This window comes from Nelumbo lutea, chromosome 8 (genome assembly GCF_056320005.1).
Source record: "Nelumbo lutea isolate HS-2025 chromosome 8, American lotus-T2T, whole genome shotgun sequence".
In the NCBI taxonomy this organism is placed as follows: Eukaryota; Viridiplantae; Streptophyta; class Magnoliopsida; order Proteales; family Nelumbonaceae; genus Nelumbo; species Nelumbo lutea.
In genome coordinates this window covers 9968665-9987601 of record NC_142691.1, presented here as the reverse complement: position 1 = coordinate 9987601, position 18937 = coordinate 9968665, and the positions used below count along the sequence as shown (strand labels likewise).

General features: G+C 36.6%; 1 pseudogene across 1 annotated transcript; it reads left to right on the top strand.

Moving 5' to 3' along the window:
• The first annotated feature begins 1735 nt into the window (after positions 1–1735).
• On the top strand, positions 1736–17825 carry LOC148842628 (peroxisomal fatty acid beta-oxidation multifunctional protein AIM1-like; annotated as a pseudogene). Its single transcript, XR_016102875.1, has 22 exons — positions 1736–1911; positions 2117–2251; positions 2489–2560; positions 3379–3441; positions 3539–3595; positions 3754–3821; positions 3906–3987; positions 4072–4128; positions 4322–4624; positions 4876–4962; positions 6297–6471; positions 6652–6772; positions 7572–7735; position 8546; positions 12376–12629; positions 14460–14581; positions 14668–14867; positions 15033–15181; positions 16206–16351; positions 16661–16748; positions 16864–16902; positions 17712–17825. The product of XR_016102875.1 is annotated as a peroxisomal fatty acid beta-oxidation multifunctional protein AIM1-like (transcript).
• The last annotated feature ends 1112 nt before the right edge of the window (positions 17826–18937 follow it).

The following is an 18937-nucleotide window of genomic DNA, read 5'->3' as shown; positions in this document are numbered from 1 at the left end:
TATTCAAGTGTTGGCAACTTTCCCCCTAAGTGGGAAAGTTATTTACCCACCTAGGAGATGAGTATCACTTACCCGGGTAAGTGATACCTAGGAAAATAAATTTTCCTTGGTCCCTACATAAATCTGAAAAAAAAAATGAGATTCTTGCTCAATGGGAACCAAAATCCCATTGACCAACTTTCCCCCCTCTCAAAATCCAAAAGAAGAACGCCCCCTAAAAATAATTAATGGCATAGCTGGACCACTTCACTTAATGGTCATTGATGGTAATCTAAGGAGAAGGTTAGATTCCAAAAATTCTCCCGAGGTTCTAAAAAAGTCATGGTAAGTTAAAAAAGAAAAAAAAATGTGGGGAAAAAAATGAAGTGAAGTTTTAGATAATAACAATTTAACTCACTATAAATAAAAATAAAAAATAAAGGGAGAATGATAAAACAATAAAAAAAATAATGGGAGAATGACGGTTCAGCCTAGGGTCAGAATTTTTAGGTCCAAAGTAGAATTGGGGTAGGTGCCGGCTCAAAATTAATGCCAATTCATAGGCGAGCATTGGTGCATAGAGTGGGGGTATTTGACATTTTGAATGTTTATAGTTCTGCATTGGAATTCTAAGATTTGCAATGGGCCTGTCCATACTTTTTTGAAAAATAAAAAAACATTAATTCTATTAGTAGGTGTTTAGCATCGGTGTTGGGAACATTGCACCGCTTTTTCATAGGTGCTGGGCATGTGGAGTTGAGAAAACAATGCTTACATTTTGTTTGGAACTGATGTTATCAAATAGGTTGTTTTTTAAGAAAACATCACTGTTTTGTTTGGTACCAATGTTGTAGAACCGTTTTTAGCATTGGTTTAAATTATCCAACACCTAAGATGATGCCACATTGATACCACATCATTGCATTGTTGGCAATAATGTGTCGTTTTCTCAAAAAAACATTGAATTTGTCATTGCTTCAGACTACACTTCTTGATTTCCAAGGCATGGTCTGAAGCAACGTTTTTCTAAAAAAACTATACCAAGCAAGAGCACATTTTCTTAATCACCAATTTCTCTTATACGACACCTACGTGAAAACGGCATCACACCAAACATCACCTAATTAATGATTTCTTAGCATTTTAATTGTTGACACTAAGGTTGTGTTTGGTTTTCATGTCAAATCAAAACATTATAATTTTTAGGAAAATTTCTCAAATAGTACCATGTACTTTGGGCCTAATGCCACTTTGGTCCCCAAACTTTAAAATGCGACAATTCAATACCCAAACTTTCAAAACATGACAATCTAGTACCTATCGTTAACTAGTTGTTAACTAGCCGTTAAGTGACATTTAAAAAAGACAAATTCCCTTCAAGTGTCATCTAATTTTCTTTATCAACCATCTAAATGCTGATAAAAATTTAACAATCTCAAATCCTTGTTTGTTCCATTCAAGAAAGTTGGGGTCATGTTTGTATGGGCATTCTTGAATAGAAGATGTAAGGATGTGAGAGTATTAATTTTTTGGTCAATATTTGAATGATTGATAAAGAAAATTAGATGACACTCAAAGAACATTTATGTTTTTTCAAATATCATTTAACCACCAGATCTAATTAACGATAATTACTGAATTATCATGTTTTAAAAATTTGAGTATTAAATTGTCGCATTTTAAGTTTCAGAAATCAAAGTGGACTAGAACCAAAGTACAGGGTCCTGATTGGAAAATTTCCCCGTTTTTTAAGATCCCAAACTCTCTTCTCTCCGTCCATTTAAAGCTGCAAGCGATCCATCTCTCTCTCTAAGTCTCTTTGCAAAATATACATGAAATCCTAAGCCAACTAGATCGGACAGTCAACCACGCAGTTGCAAATGACTTGGCTAGTGCGAGGACTCTGTAACATTTCTCGTACTTCTTGCCTCCGTTACGTACAATTCACCTGTTGCCCTTCTTTCCCGCGCGTTATGTAAAAATTATTACAAGTGATAAAGACAAAAACGAAAGAAACGGACGTGCATCTCTTTTTTTTCTTTTTTTTTTCTTTTTTTTTCTTTTTTTTTTTGTGAAGCCCAAAAGGCAAAATTCATTCAACAATTAAGTCATCTGAACGAGTGGCCGCTCTCTGTAGCTCGAGGGGTCGCTCTTCGGAAGCCTTGGTTTGATTCTGCAATGACGAAGGCGGGAGTCACGATCGAAGTCGGCAGCAATGGAGTTGCAATTATCAGGACATTTAATCCTCCCGTGAACGCATTGTCCCCTTCGAGTGAGATATACGTCCCTCCTTTTCTCTTGTTCGGTCGATTTCAAATGCATTTGTAGGATTTGGACGATCTGGCTTGTTTTGACATGTTTTTTATTTTCTCATTCAGCAGGAGTTTTCTTAGTTTCATTTGCTTTCAGCGCGCGATATACATATTCTGGCTTTGAATTTTAATCATTTTATGAACTGTTATAATTTGATTTGCCGAAAGGATGAAAGGTCTTGTGGTTTTGAATGCAGTTATTACAGCGTTAAAGGAGAAGTACGCTGAAGCAATGGAAAGGGATGACGTTAAAGCAATTGTTTTGACTGGTAAGCTGAAACTTCTGCTGCTATACTTTTGTTTATTTAATTCTATGTCCGCATGTTCTGTTGAAGGGGAATTTAACCTACCAAAGAAGATACATATTAGTTAGGGGTGTCATAAAAAACCGAAAAGCCAAACCGAACCGAGAAAACCGAACTGCAAAATGCGGTTAACCGATCGGTTCGATTTCGATTCAGGATTTTTGAAAAAATGAAGGACCGGTTCGGTTTTTGATTAACTTAAAAAAAACCGACCATTAACCGAACCGACCGGTATATATTTTTATGTATATTTTATATAAATATATACTTATAATATATTTATAATGACCTATTTATAAATATATTATAGATATTATATATTTTCAAATATTTATAATATATTATATATCATTTATTATTTATTATATAATATTATGCATATATTTGTATAATATATATTATAAATATAAAAAACCAAAACTGGCGGACCAGTTAACCGGTGGTACCAGTTTGGTTTCAGTTTGGAGAATTGGAAAAACCGGTACCACCGGTTCAGTTTACAAAAAAAGTGCCATGGTTCGGTCAACCGAACCGTGGACACCCCTAATATTAGTTCAAAGCTCTATTGAAATTGGAGTAGGAGAGAAATGGAAATATCTTCTGTGAATTAACATTGGGACTCATGAATGGAGGTTGGAAAAATCTAGTTGAGTCAGTTGACCGATGACTTAAGTGTGAGACTTAGTCAAATCATCGAATGATACAATTGTACTCCTTGTCAAACAGTCATTATTTATACATAGTGGTAGCTAACCGTGTTTTCTGGTATTCTTACTTCGTAGGTGAGGGTGGCAAGTTTTCTGGTGGTTTTGACATCAAAGTTTTAGAGACCATCCACAAGAATGGTATAGACTCGTAATTTTACTAGTTGATCTGAAGTTCTGAACATCTCATCATGGAATGATGACTAAAAACTTATTAGTGTGCTTTTTCGCGTGGCAGGGGATATTTCACTTCTACCAGATTTATCAGTTGAACTTATAAATAACACAATTGAAGGTACCTGAACCCGACTCACTTGTTTGGTACTTCATTAGTGTCATGATGTTAACCTGACAACATGATTTTGTTATTGATTGTCAATGGAATTCCCATGCTAACAAGCTATTTTCTCCTTGTGCATGGCTATGTTTCTTGCATCATCTTGCTAACATTAGATGCCAAAAAGCCATCCATTGCTGCTGTTCAAGGGCTTGCACTTGGAGGTGGCTTAGAATTGGCAATGGTTTGTATTTTTTTGCTAAATGCTCTGGCCTTTGTTATTGTCAAGGCTTTCACTTGATTTCACACTTTGATTAACCTTATGTAGAGATGCCATGCACGTATTGCAACACCACAAACTCAATTTGGCTTGCTAGAGTTGTCACTTGGAGTTATTCCTGGGCTTGGAGGTATTGGTTTTTTATCCATTTGTGAAATTCCCTTTGAGGTTAAAGATCATGTTAGTTTTAATGAATTCATTGTTATTTTTTAAGGCACCCAACGGCTTCCGAGGCTTGTAGGGGTTACCAAGGGCTGTTGAAATGATGATGGTGAGTAGGATGTCTATCAACATAATATGAAATCTGAAGGAATTAGAAATACTTGCTTTATAATCCATGTACTGACCAAACTGAATGGTGGTTGAAATCACTTCATGGATTCAACTTATAAAGCACTTGGTCTCGATCCATGTTATTATGATTTCTGCAATCATTACTGTATCATTCTAGTAACTTTTTGCAGTCATCCAAGCCAATAATGTCTGAAGAAGGAAAGAAGCTAGGCCTTATTGATGTTGTTGTGTCCTCTGAGGAGTTGCTGAAAGTATCTCAACTCTGGGCTTTAGACATTGCTGAAAGGTGTAGACCCTGGATCAATTCTCTTCTCAGGACTGACAAACTTTGCTCCTTGTCTGAAGCACAAGAGATAATGAAAGTTGCAAGAAAACATGCAAGACAGACTGCTCCAAATATGCCTCAACATCAAGCATGCCTTGATGTGATTGAGGAGGGAATTGTTTTTGGAGGATATTGTGGTGTTTTGAAGGTATCTGTGCTTATGGAGAGTTATACAATTTTAATATATTTCTTTTATCCAAATATTTATTTTGTGTGGTCATGGATTCATCTTAAGTTTCAATTACTTGCAGATGTGAAGAGTAGCACTAGCACATGCATTAGTTTCACATGAAAAGTGTGCTATTTGTTGTGTTCCTGACTACTTGGACCGTCTCAATGATGTGCTCTTGCTAATAATACTTGTCGAACATGTTGCTGACATAGGACTGCTGATTGCAGGAGGCAACAGTATGAAAAGAGTTGATATCGTCAAGTATGTCAAAAGCACTTGTGCATGTCTTCTTTGCTAGACGTGCTGCATCCAAGGTACAACTCTCAATACGGAGGCATGTATTGAATCCCATATTTGTATGAAGCTAGATAATTTCTTTATACTTTATTTTACCTTTCCTTGTCTTCCAGTTCTTGCCTGTGGGGTTCCTGTGTTGTTTCAGTATGTGGTTACTTGCATTTTGCTCCTTTTCCATATTGGTTTTTTTCATACTAGCTTCCTCCATATGCTAATTTGTCTGTTTCTTGTGATTAGCCTTCTGTCATTGATCTGATGCGGCCCCACTATGTTCCAAGGAACAAATGCATAATATTATCAGTGAATGTGATTCAGTGGGTTTCACATGTATTTGAAAAAAGGCCTACAACTAAAGGTAATGCAATGTATCTCCTCTCCCAGACAGTAAAGAAAAGGTCTGGTATAGAAAACAATAGTCTAACATTTTCATTTTACTAAAGATCTTAAGTTTATACAAGCAATAACAGTTTTCTGACAAGCAATTCTATTTCCCATACAAACCTAATCTCGATTAAACAAATGAATGGATAATCGTAACCATTGTAGTTCATAAACTTGGGAAATATGTATAGATAATTTTGTATTATTTTGTAGTGCCAGCCTTGTCTAAGCTCCAGGGAGAGGGAAACCCTAGAGTATAAACCCCGATAAGTCTCCTCATTTTAAATGTTAGATAAAAATTTGAAAGTATTTCTGATATAGTAGCTGCTCTGAAGCTTATTGACCAGCTATCAAAGTGCTGCCATAGCACCAATACACAGCTGATTCTAACTAGCAGCCAGGCAATGGATGCACCTGGTACAGATTTTGGCATGCAAAAAAAGTTGCTTAAGGCAATGCTTTAACAACGCTAGACTGTCACATGATGTAGTTCATATGGTTATCTACTGGCTATGGATATTTATCTGTTAGTGAATGACTTACGATTGTAATGATAATTTAAAACTCTATTTTGCACATACTCTAATAATAATGGAAGAATAGTATGCTAGAAATTTAGTTTAGTAGCCCTATTGACAATTTTCTTGCAAAGATGTGCAAGATGATTTAGAAGAACCCAATATTGTATTTGATTTTCTATATCAAGATAATGGGTTGTGTAATTTTTCCTGTAATATAAATTAGTTCTAGTGTTATAGTAATAGCTAGTTCATACATCAATGGTTCTTTACTTTGGTGAAGAATGGTAACGTATTGCTTCACTACCATATGAGTCCCTCTTGGCCATGGCCATTGAGCTTCAATGAACCAATTTTTAAATAAGCACCAATTGAGCTTCAATGACTAAATAAGTAAATAACCAAGCCTATGCCATCTTTCTGAATGAATTGCCTCAAATGTACTTTTACAGGTACCTAATGTTACTGATGTCGGGCTTAAACCAAGGCACATAAAAAAAGTTGCTGTTATTGGCGGAGGATTGATGGGTTCTGGAATAGCAACATCTCTTATCTTGAGCAACATATCCGTTTTACTTAAGGAAATCAATTCTGAATATTTGCAGAAGGGAATGAAAGCAATAGCAGGCTTGATAGACTCCTGAAAATTGTCTCCATTAGTAGTGAGTCTTCACATGTTAGAAAAGACATCTGACTTTTTTGTAAAGTGCATGTAGAGAGACATCCATATGACATAATTATATACACATGATATATTGCTTTTGAATATGTTATCTTTTGGATACTTATGACCACACAATGTTCCAGCAAATCTCCAAAGCCTAGTAATGAAAGGAAAATTGACACAAGATAGGGTAGGAAAGGCCCTCTTGATTCTTAAAGGTGTATTGGACTATTCAGAATTTGAAACGTGGATATGGTCATAGAGGTAGGTAACGAACTTTTTTGGTTTTCTTCTATTAAATGAACCAACTGCTTTCGAACTTGTATTGGATATCAAATTGACTTAAGCAATGAATTCTGTAATATTTTGGATCATGCTGATCCCCTGCTTTTGTTCATATCAGTATGCCCAGAATGTGAATTTTCTCCCCAAAAATTGCATGAACAATCCTATTGTTTATTAATTACTTTTTTATGAGTGCTTTTATATATTCTTAATATGTATGTAATCAGCTTTAATGCTTGTATTTTTCAGCAGAACATCTGACCAAATAAGTTATGGTCTTAAACTCAACCTCATAAACTTGTAGCTGCTTTCAGTTTCTAGTACTGTGCACCAATTTTTTTTCGCTGATTATTGTTGTTATCATTGCGCAACTCAAATCAGTTCAACCCTCTCCCAACCATATATGTCTAACTACATAAATCCTGTTTTACCATTTCATGTTATCAAGAATCATATCCTTTGGAAAATTGTGAGCCTTCATATGTTTTCTAACTAACTTATCCCATATTTTTTTCAGCCTTTAGAAATCCACAAGATATACTGAAGAACTCCATATTTTTGCAGTTGGTGGTCTTCTATACACATGCTAGAAACATCTTCGCTTCTCCTCTTCTTTTCACCTTTTGGAGCTGATTATTTATAAAATGAATCCTGAAATTAATTATTAACTTATTGTTGTTGTTGTTGTTGCTATTATTGTCATTGTTACCATTGTTACTTCTGTTATCATTATTGGTTGTGTTGGATAATTCTGATTATGCAGGTTTGCTCTGTGTAGGCTGCCACTGAAAACAATCCACTGAAACAATCAATATTTAGTGAAATTAAGAAAGCCTGCCCTCCTCACTGTATTTTGGCAACAAATACATCTACCATTGATCTAAATATAGTTGGAGAAAAGACCAGTTCTCAAGATCGTATCATTGGGGCACATTTCTTCAGGTCCTTGAATTCCTCTTCTTCCTTTTAGTGTGCATAAAGGTAAGGTCACCAGGTCACTAATAATGTGACAAATCACAGTGGTGAAGCAACATAAATTTAGGGAGCATGATTCTCGCCCCCCCCCCCCCCCACCCCCCCACAAAAAAAAATAATAATAATAATAAAATAAAATAAAAGAACTCATAAAGAACAAAAAACTAACAAGAAGGTTGTCTCACCGGTCACTGCAGCTGTTGTGTTCCTTTGCATTAAAAGTCTCAATTTTTTTCACGTTGAGAAAAACCTTGGAGAAAATAGCTGTTTCTTGTATATGCCATTTTATTTGACATCTGAAGTAAAAGGTCATTTTGAAAATTAAAAATCTGGAAAGTTTAATTTTTAAGTAATTGAAACTAGTTGAAAGTTTTCAGAATAAAAAACTTAAGATCTAAGGCTATGTTTGGCTTGAAGGAAAAAGTAGGGAAAAGTAGGAAAACCTATACAAGGTTTGTAAAGATTTCCCTACCTTTCCCTATTTTTCCTTCAAACCAAACACAACCTAAGAGTATCTTCTGGTTATCTTGAAAAAATGGATGGTCGTGGATTTTTCTCATTACTATTAATTTTATCACTAGCTATTACCATGTTATTTGCTAAAAATGTAGGTTAAGTAGAATGATTCTTAGGCATCTTTCTGATTTGACATTCTAACTATTTCTGTAGATGCAGCAGGGATACATGTTATCTTAGAATGGATCTAACTCATTATTGAATTCATTTAGGGCTTTACCTATTTTAAATTCAACTTTTTATTTATTTACAGCTAGAAAGTGTATAGGAAGAAATTTCGATCTTTCAAAATGGAGGTTTAAGTGGAATACTTTGAAATGCCAAAAAAGTGTTCTGCATTAAAGTAATCAGAAGACTATCAGAAAAAAAAGTGTGGCTCTTCATGGATAACAATATGAAATGTTAAGATAGGTGATTGCAGATGAAGAACTAAACTACTAGAAAGAAGGCAAGTATGAGGAAATTAGGGAGACATAAAGGAGTGAATCACTAATTTTGGCATATGCTTTAGTAGTATTTAACATAGCCAAATAAGACCATGTTAAGATAGGTGATTGCAAATCAGAAAAATGCAGTCAAGAATCCAGTAATAAAAAATAGTCGAAATAGGGTAGCTGAGTTGTTGGCCTCCTTACTGTTTCCCCTCACCTGAAAGAGATTGTGTGAAGATGCAGAGGGTTACACAGTACATCATGTAACCTCTTCTTCTTTGTTCGGTATATCTGGTTGAGGCCCACCTTCATCCATGCTTACCATTTCCCAATAAAAGGTCCAAAGAAAACATTGAAGCACTTCATATGGGAGTAACATTTCTTTTTTGAAGAAGTATTGTATTGCAAAAAGAAAGCCAAATACATCAGTGCATGTACAATGAGAGCCTGTACATTGGGAATTTACAAAAAGATCTGAGAGATCAGTTAAAAAAAGGCCCAGCTTGCAGAAAAGTTTAAAGCTGGACACCATTAAAAGCTCTTTGTACACTTAACCAAGAACACAGTGAACCTAAAACTTTGTTCTTGACTGAAGCTATATCACTATAATGATTGTCAAAAATCTGGCTGTTCCTTTCCTTCCATAGATCCCATAGGATAGCAGCTGGAAAAATCCTCCAAAGCAGCTTGCCCCTTACATTCAAACCCTTGAGTGACCACCCTTGAAGAAGCTGAAGGACTGAAACAGGCAGGCAAGAATAAACATTAAAGCAGGATAAAGCCATTTCCCAAAGCTGATGAGAAAAGCTGCATGGATGAAAATGTCATTAGAGGATTCAGGGACCTCATTGCAGAAAGGGGAACAGATTCTAGGAAGTTGTTTCCCCCTTCTGAGCAGCAGCCTATCTGTAGTTAGGCACCTACCAAGTGCTGCAGTCCAAACCAGGAAGGCAATTTTTGAGGGTGCATAGGATTTCCAGATTACAGATACAGACCAACGGAAGCCTCCAGCCTCACCAACCATAAGGTTGTTGTAGAAGGATTGAGAAGAGAACTTACCAGAGGTCTCCCAAGATCATATTCTTTCATCATCTGACTGTGGATTGGGCTCGAAACCACGAATATGACTTAGAAGCTCCATTAGAGGGCCACTTTCCCAATCATTAAGATTTCTTCTGAAAGTAGGGCCCCAAATAATTTCACCATTCACTGATTCAAAGCAATCTTCAACTGCAGCATCTTTATCCTGTGCAATATCAAAGAAAGAGGGGAACCTCTCACTCAAAGCAATGTCCCCACAGCATTTGGCAAGCCAGAACAGTGATTACCCTTGCCAACCTTGCATCTAGTCCCCTTCAAGAAGTCAGGAAGAATAGAGATAATGTTACTCCACAAGGCACATTCCCTAGGAAGTAGTCCAGGACCCGAGTCCCACCCCAGATTTGTGATCCCATACTTATCTGCAATTATTCTTCTCCAGAGGCTGCTACTCTCTTTGCTGAATCTCCAACACCATTTACCAAGAAGGGCCTTGTTGACAGTTCAAATGGGAGTAACATTGGTACAATTCATGTTTAATACACAAATAATCAACTTCAGGAATTGTCCAAATTAATCATATTGTTATTTTTATTTAAAGTGTGCTATATATGGGCCATAGCTTGGCGCAATAGCAAAACCATGGGCCAACAAGTGTGAAAATGCAGGTTGGAGTATACTTTGTGCAAAAATATGACAAATGCTAGGTCTGTTTCTAGTCCACTCCCTCATGGTAATGGCCTTTTAATTAAATATGTTATGTCATAATATACATAAAAAGAAACTTATAAAAAAATAATATACATGGAAAGAAACATTGTTGTAAGTTGTATAATGGTTACATATAGAACTGTATGATGGTTGTTCCTTACATGCCTATTATGTGTCTACTTTTTTATAATGTACTCTATTTTATAGACTTAATTAAAAATTTGATATTAGAGGAAAGGTTTCATAGTCAGGTCCTTAGGTCTCTTCTCCAGAGGGTCCACAGTATCCGACCAAGAGAGATAGAATATTGAGAGTTCTAATTTTAGAACCTAAAGGATGATCGGAAGAAAGGTATTACTTTTAGCATGTAGAGGGACTTTTGTCTTAAATTTTCCCTGTAAAGCATGATGGGGGGGGGGGGGGGAGAAAAGTGCCACTAACTATCAGCTATTGCATCACGTCAAAGTTTACTGGGAGCTTTTCAGACCCATTATGGTTTTGCCCTTTGGAGAGGGATAGAAATGGACTGCGAGGTTTTTAAGAATTCTGTTCACTTCAAAGTGGGAAATGGGAGGGGAGTCAAATTCTGGAGTGATCCATGGAACAGAGAGTGGCATTTTTCTCAACTGTACCTATCTTTGATCTAGTGAGGAACAAGGAAGCATTGGCTAATGGCTAGTGACAATATAGTGTAGTCTCAGCAGGGATTGAGTTGGTCTTTGGATCTGAGAAGAGGGATGAATGAATAGGAACTGGGTGAGATGGTAAATTTGTTGGGAAGGCTTGATGGCTGCCAGCCAAGTGCTGATCAGGTTGACCATAAAATCTGGGTTTGGGACCCCTCTCAACGTTTTACAAGGAGTAGAAACTTGGCTGAAGGCCTGACTTCTCCTTGGAAAGGTTTGTGGCAAATGAAGGCCCCATTCAAGGTATCCTTTTTGGTTTGGACTGCTGTGCTGGGGAAATGTTTGACTAGAGACAAGCTGTTGAGTAGAAGGATATGAATATCCAGAATACTAACTGTGCCCTTTGTAGCATGGAGGAGGAGACAAGTAATCATTTATTTCTTCACTGCAGTTTCAGTAGGCAGGTGTGGTTTTTATTTTTTTAGAAGTCTTTGGAGTGGCTTGGTGCTTCCTGGAATCTCTGGCTGTTTATAGGTAGCATTTACCAAAATTGAGTAGAAACGGGGGTGGTTTGGAGGCTGGTTCCTATGGCTGTAGTGCAGGTGCTTTAGAAGGAAATAAATGAGAGTCTTTGAAAGCACGAACTTCTATTAATATGGTTTTGAGGAGGGCAAAAGTATCTTTGATTTGCTTGTGATCCAAAATGAGTTTAGAGGGGTGCACAGCCAAAATATTTTTTATTCCTTGTATAGATGATCTTCATTATATATATATATATATATATATATATATATTTTTTTTTTTATTATACCCCCATCCATAGTTGATCGCTATGGGATTTGATGTAAGTTGTTGAGATAATAGCAATACAACTACTTTTTCCCAAAAAAAGGTAATGTTCCCAATATATTTGCAGAAATTTCATTGGAGCTATGCAATTTCTTGATTTCTTTAATATATTTCATGTCTTCTAAGTGAGAAATTTTACATTACATATCAGCACATATTTTGGTGACTCGTGCACCATAACTCTAAATAAGTAGTTTTTTTTGTACAAGAAAAAACACTGCAATTTTACTTTTACAGAGAAAGATTCTTGCTGACTTTTTAGGAGGTGCATGGGGACCATTTGTGTTGTTTTTCCTTAAATAGTTATTGCTAACTTTTTAGGCCCATGGAAACCATATTGTTAAGGACTTGTTCTAATTATTTATTGAAAATGCCCTTTTTCTTCATTTGTTCATGTGATGTAGTTCTGAGTTCTGATACACCATTTAATGAACAGTCTGCCCATAGAATGCCTCTCCTGGAAATTGTTCGGACAGAGAAGACTTCTCCTCGAGTAATCCTTGATCTCCTGACAGTTGGGAAGGCAATAACAAAGGTTCCTGCCTTGGTTGGAAACTGCACTGGGTTTGCGGTCAATCGTACGTTCTTCCCATATGGACAAGGTGCACACATTTTGGCAAACTTAGGAGCGGACATATTCAGGATTGACAAAGTGATCAGCAATTTTGGCATGCCAATGGGCCCTTTCCAGTAATTTCTTGTCCTGAACATCATCCTTCACATGTATAAGATACACCATATTTGTACAATATATACTCATTGCCTCTACCATGGAACACTGGAGACCACTGATCAAAATGTAGATTGGCCATCTTGCATGATGCAGTTTTGCCCACCTTTATGGGCATACGTAGTGGAGATCTTGAATCAGAAGCATTTTGGTAGCTTTAAAACTGCAAAACTCTTTCAACCATAGATCAACTTGACCCCTATGTTGTCTATGTATCACCACTCTCAGACTTGAAGTGATTTTTTGCACATTGAAGGGGCTAGAAGAGCTCAGGGTGGACCAAAAAGGACATGTGTAGAATAGTAAGAAATGATTTAAGCACTAATAATTTAACAGTAGATATGGCTTTAAATAGAACAGATTGGCAAAACGGGATTCATGTAGCCAACCCCATATAGTTGGGATAAGACGTGAATGATGACGATGATGATGAGGCTTAAATCATTTAACTTCTTAACTTCTATTGAAATTCAGGTTTGCGATTTTTATTTATCATTGTTTTTTTTAATTTACACCTTGCTTGTAAAAGGCATGTGATTCACTAGAAGGACCTTGAACTTTTCTTGCACTTTGTGCTTTTAAAGCACTGCTTGAAAGAGGGTAGATCAAAGAATTTTCTATTTTCTTCTTATCTTACAAGGAAAAGGTTGAATGGTACTTCTTTTCCAAGGAGAAAACAGGAAACCCTCGTTATCATTTCACAATTCACTCTGCCTCCCTGAGCAAAACGAAAATAATAAAAATCTGACTTAATCTGTATCCGTATTATTTCAGTTATTTTCCTTCAAAGTCCCCACATTTATCATTTTTAGCAGTCTTTATTATAAAAATGGTGTCAAAAAAGTTGCTTATGTAATACTTTGACTATAGTGTCTCTATTGGCTTTCTATATGCATGTAATCCTACCTATATGTTTTTTTAAGTCCCAAACTTTACTTGCAGTGGAGGGGTGGCCACCGCTAAATTTTACTTGGGCTCAAACTATAGTCAGTAGAATCATTTATCAAAAAAAAAACTATAGTCAGTAGAATGATTACACTTACACTGCTGTTTCTTCTTCCCTCTTATCTTGTCAATTGATGCATTGAACATGCATTGAGGTATTCACATACATTCCATGTGTTTATTTGTATGAATCCTAATTTATTACTTCAGCTTCAGACATTGCACCTTCAAACGCCATTAAATCAACCTCATGCATATGTTGGTATTCATGAAAGCAGTCATCCCCCACCCCCCCACCCCCAAAAAAAAAGGCTAGTCCATATCCAGTCTAGCTTCCTTGACACCCCTGATGTCCAGGACCATAATTGGGTAATGCCCCTAATATTTTGGCATATTAGGATCCTGTATGGCTGACCATTTCTTGCTAGTTTTGGAACTAACAAACATGTGGGAAATTAGATATTGGGGTTTGTATTGCTGTCAATTCTTTTCCAGTTTTGACACTGGAAATCATGGTCTCTAACTCATGAATTATAACATTAGCATAATAGAAAATGAGCTCAACTGATACAAAGTGAGAGGAGCAAATTTCTTAAGTGGTGCATAGTTGTAAGAATGAGTACAAGACAGAATATTTAATAGCCTTAATAACTGCATACCATATTCCTAACTGATTTTGGCTTTGCTTTGCATCCAATGCATTTTTGTGATGGTATCTGTGTGCTCTGCACCCTGCATTTGCTTGTTTTAGGTCCTTGTTGAATTCATGCATGTTTACATGCTCTTGTAGGCAGTTGTTCTAGAGGAATGATAGAATGCTCCACTTGGTTGTGTTTGCATGGCAGGCTTCAGGACTTGGCAGGATATGGGGTAGGCATAGCAGCAGGTAAAGTACTTGGAACTGCCTTCCCAGAGCGGACATTCAGTTCTCCATTGGTGGACCTTCTGGTAAAAGGTGGACGAAATGGTACTGACTCCCAATGTTTTCTGCTGATACTGATGCCTCTCATGCCTTTTAGTTTTGGGGTTAGTTAAATATTTTCAACATCTCAGGTAAAACTAATGGAAGAGGATACTACATATATGAAAAGGGAAGCAAGCCAAAGCCTGATCCTGCTGTGGTAGCTATTGTTGAGGAATCTAGAAGGCTTACCAACATTATGCCTAATGGAAAGGAGCCAAAGCCTGATCCTGCTGTGGTAGCTATTGTTGAGGAATCTAGAAGGCTTACCAACATTATGCCTAATGGAAAGGTTCCCTACTTTCTTTATGTTAATCAGAAGATTATTCAATTTGCATTAATTAATAATTTGGTTTCTTTGTTCCAACATGCCACACAGACTTATGTGAGCACTTTAGTTCTACATGTAATTGAACTGTTGAAGTGTACCTGACATGCTTGTTGGTATAACTTGTAGCCCATATATGTCAGTGACCAAGAGATTGTGGAGATGATTCTATTTCCAGTGGTAAATGAAGCTTGTCATGTTATGGATGAAGGAGTGATTGTTCGAGCATCAGATCTTGGCATTGCATCTGTTCTTGGGATGGGTTTCCCTTCTTATCGGTGGGATATTTTTATTGTGTTCATTATTCATTTATTTCTTTGTTGACTACCACTCATTGCCTTCGTATGGTGGGGGTATAAAAAAAGGCTAACTTGTTTACAAAACGGATAGGAACCATCTCATATTAACCCCATTTCTGCTTTTATCTCTTAAAGTTAAATGCCCAAATGCTTGATTAGGCATCAAATTCTATGGGGACAACCTATCTCTTTTCTTCTTTGATAGTTTAGTTAAGAGTAAGTGAGTATTTTCCCATAATTTTGTGTATTATATCATCACCATCCAAGACCTCATTGTCCATTGAGAAGATTTTTTTTTTGGATTGATAACTGTTAAGCTTTAATAAAGTAGAAAAAGGAGATATGTACAATATCCCTAGCATCCTTAGGCATAGGGTGGCTATCATCCACCTAACTCATTATTACTATTTACATGACAGTAAAGCCCAAAAGAGTTGGACCCTGTCCACCCCTTTCTTAGCCAATTGTCAGGCCATTCTCTGATTTTTGAAGCCAACAAAATGTTGAATCTAGTTCCATACCAAGTATCTAATGCCCTTTATAGTGTGTCAATACTGCCCTAGTGCTTGACAATTATCTTTTTTGGTCATCCCATCACAATCTTACCTTGCAAGGCTGCCAGTAGTTTAGAGGATTTGACTATTCAGTATTGCATATATCCTTGCTTACCATTAAGTTGGTAATGATAATTAAATTAACAGTAGAGGTACTGATTTACTTCATGATGCCTGTTCTTCTTGGTTCTTGTTTCTACAACTGGAACTCCAATACGAGTTCCATTTCAGCTTGGCTACAGATGCATTATTTCTCATTTTCTTTTCCTAGTATGACAGAATGCTTTTCGGGCATGTCCTATCGAGCATGGCATGATCAATTTCATGCATATGTCCAACAAAAACTCCATTTTATTTTCTCTGGATTTGTGATGTCATGATTTATGACATTAAGATCTAGAGAAGAAAATTACATGTGGTACACATGGCTCATTTTTTTTCTCTGCCAGTGGTGGCATTGTATTTTGGGCTGATTCAGTTGGATCTGAGTATATATGCAAGCCTTAAGAAGTGGTCAGAAGCATACTGTAGACTGTCTAACTTCTTCAAGCCATCTAGGTTTTTGGAAGAGAGAGCAACCAAAGACATCCTGTTGGTAAGAACCTTCATATTTCTATTTGATTCATTGAGATTCTTCAATGGAACTTGTCATTATGGTAACCCCTTTCTCATGCAACAAGCCCTCATTCAAAAGAAAAAAAAAAGGGGGAAAACATCATCATTATATAATTTGACTGTAGAATAGGTTCAATGTTGGTATAAACTTTTCCCCCATTTGAATTGATTCTTGTATGCGTCAACGTGAAGGTTCACTTTTCTAACCCTGAAAAACTCATGTCCAACTTTTCTGATCATATCATATAATTATATGCAAAGTCAGCTAATATCTCTCTTCTTCCTCCAGAGTGCACCTGTTTCGACCTCTCAAACTCCAAGATCATGTTTGTAGATTACACCTTCATGCAGGTCCATGTTCCCCATAATCATGCTAGGTGCTTTTCTAAACATTGATTTCGTTCATTACGACAATAGTTGAAGTTTCACTTCAAACAGATTTAGTTTAAATAATCATCCTAAAGTGCTTTCTAAACATAGTTATCATGACAGTGTTAATGCAAGAAGATTTAGTGCCACAACCCTCATCAGGTACATTTTGTCCCATCTTTTGGTGTTTATTCCTCAGCTTGATAAAATAAATTGGTTGTCTATGGTTCTCTCAATGCAATTCCAGGTTAAGATAATAGTACATCACACCTACGCATAGGGAATTATTCCAATTGTTTGCTAGTTGCTATTATCAAATGTTACATTTCAAAGACTAGCTATTTTCTGTGTGAACTGAACTGCATTGATAGAGAGTGCCTAGCGGCTAGCATGTCAAGTGCATGTAAAGCAAGCAAGGCAACCAATTGTTTGTGAAGAGTGGGACGGGGGATTAGGAATTTCGGATTAGGACTGCAAACCAGCCAAACTCTCTCTCCAGCTCACCACTTAAAAAGTTAAAAGCATGGTATTAAAACTATTGTTGAGCCGGGCAGTTGACCCGTTCGACCCAGGAAGCAGTCACCTATCCGGTTCCATTTTTTACCTGGCCCAGATTTCCCCAAAAAAATAAATAAATAAATAAACTGTTGAATCAGTTAATGAGCCACTGACCCAGATGGCTGAATCGTTAAGACTGATTGTTTGGACCAAACATTTGAACCATTCGACCTGGGAACCAGTGGCCAAAGTGATTGCATTTCCAGTTTATTTTTAAACACTTGCTTTAAAGTTTTAGATTGATCTCAAATTTATTCCATTAAATAATGGGTTTTGAAGTGTTTGGGCATATTAAGGCCTAGATATTAAAATTAAATAGCCAACCTAATTATTCTCTTCATTCAATAGATCGGAAGGGCATTCATTCGGCGGTTTCAAGCAATCCATTGATCTTATTGTCTGATTATCTGCAGCATCAATCGCGACTTCCGTTTAGTGGAGCTTACTGGAGCCTCAAATGTACGTAGCACGTCCATAGTTTGGTCAAACCGGATTTCCTGTTCATCTCTTCCTTCTCCCCTGTCTATTAACCCATTTAAATGTAGGTAAGATCTATTTTCCCAAAAAATAATTTAGTTTTAAAAAAATTATAGTTAGTGGAGGATTGACCTTTGTTTGACAGATGGATAGGGACAGGTGGCCTGATTTAAGTGGGTTAATAGAGAGGAGAGGAGGAAGAGATGAGCAGTGTCTCAAGTGGTGAAGCGTATTGTGATGCTTTTGACCCCAATAGATATTGCCCACAGTATCCAATTCACCTCACAACATCCATATGGAAATCGTCTCAAAGGAAAAATTAAGGCAGGCTAGACAAAATAACCCGAATAACTAGAGTCAAGTTCCTAATGCTATTATAGACATTAATGAATTTGCAGTAAAATGTTCCAATAAAAAGCTAAGAAGTTTTACGCTCTATAAGCTAAACGTACAAAATTAAACGGAAAAGATCAGAAGGTTTTTTAATTTCCACTCATTTCTGGCTTCTAAGATAGCATATCGATAACGGTTTACGGGGCGGTAAAAGGATGGGAAGCAAGTAGCAAGTGGTGGCTTGACACAAATTAACTCCACGAGATGAGATATGGATGGGAGGCGTGTAGTGTTTTTGTTGGGATACTGGGATCGTATTTTCTATTTTGATGAGAAATAGTGTTACAGTGTTAAGAACTTATGTTTGGTTTGAAGGAAAATATAGGGAAAGAAAAGAAAAGGTAGGAAGATATTTACAAATCTTATATTGGTTTTTTTGTCTTTTTCTTTTCTTTTTCCTACGTTTTTCTTCGAATTAAATACAGTCTTAGGCTCCGTTTGATTTATAGGATGGGTATGAGAAAAAGGAAATGTTTGAAAAATTTTATTTTTTCTCTCATTTGTTTTGATTAAAATAGAGAGATAGAATGAGAAAAACGTGGGATGTTAGATTTTGCGATCGCACCAAAACCGTGCGGTGGAAAATTTTGAAAAATTATTATTACAACTCAGTGACGCCAAAGAATCTGAGAAAATCACTGTTTATCATCTTCCCCGTTTAAACCCAGAAGCAGAGCAGCGGCGGCAGCACCCCCTCTCATCCACTCCCTTCCTCCCTCTCTCCTTTCTTCTCTCTTTCTTCTTCTTCCGTTCATCGTCTAGAAACTCC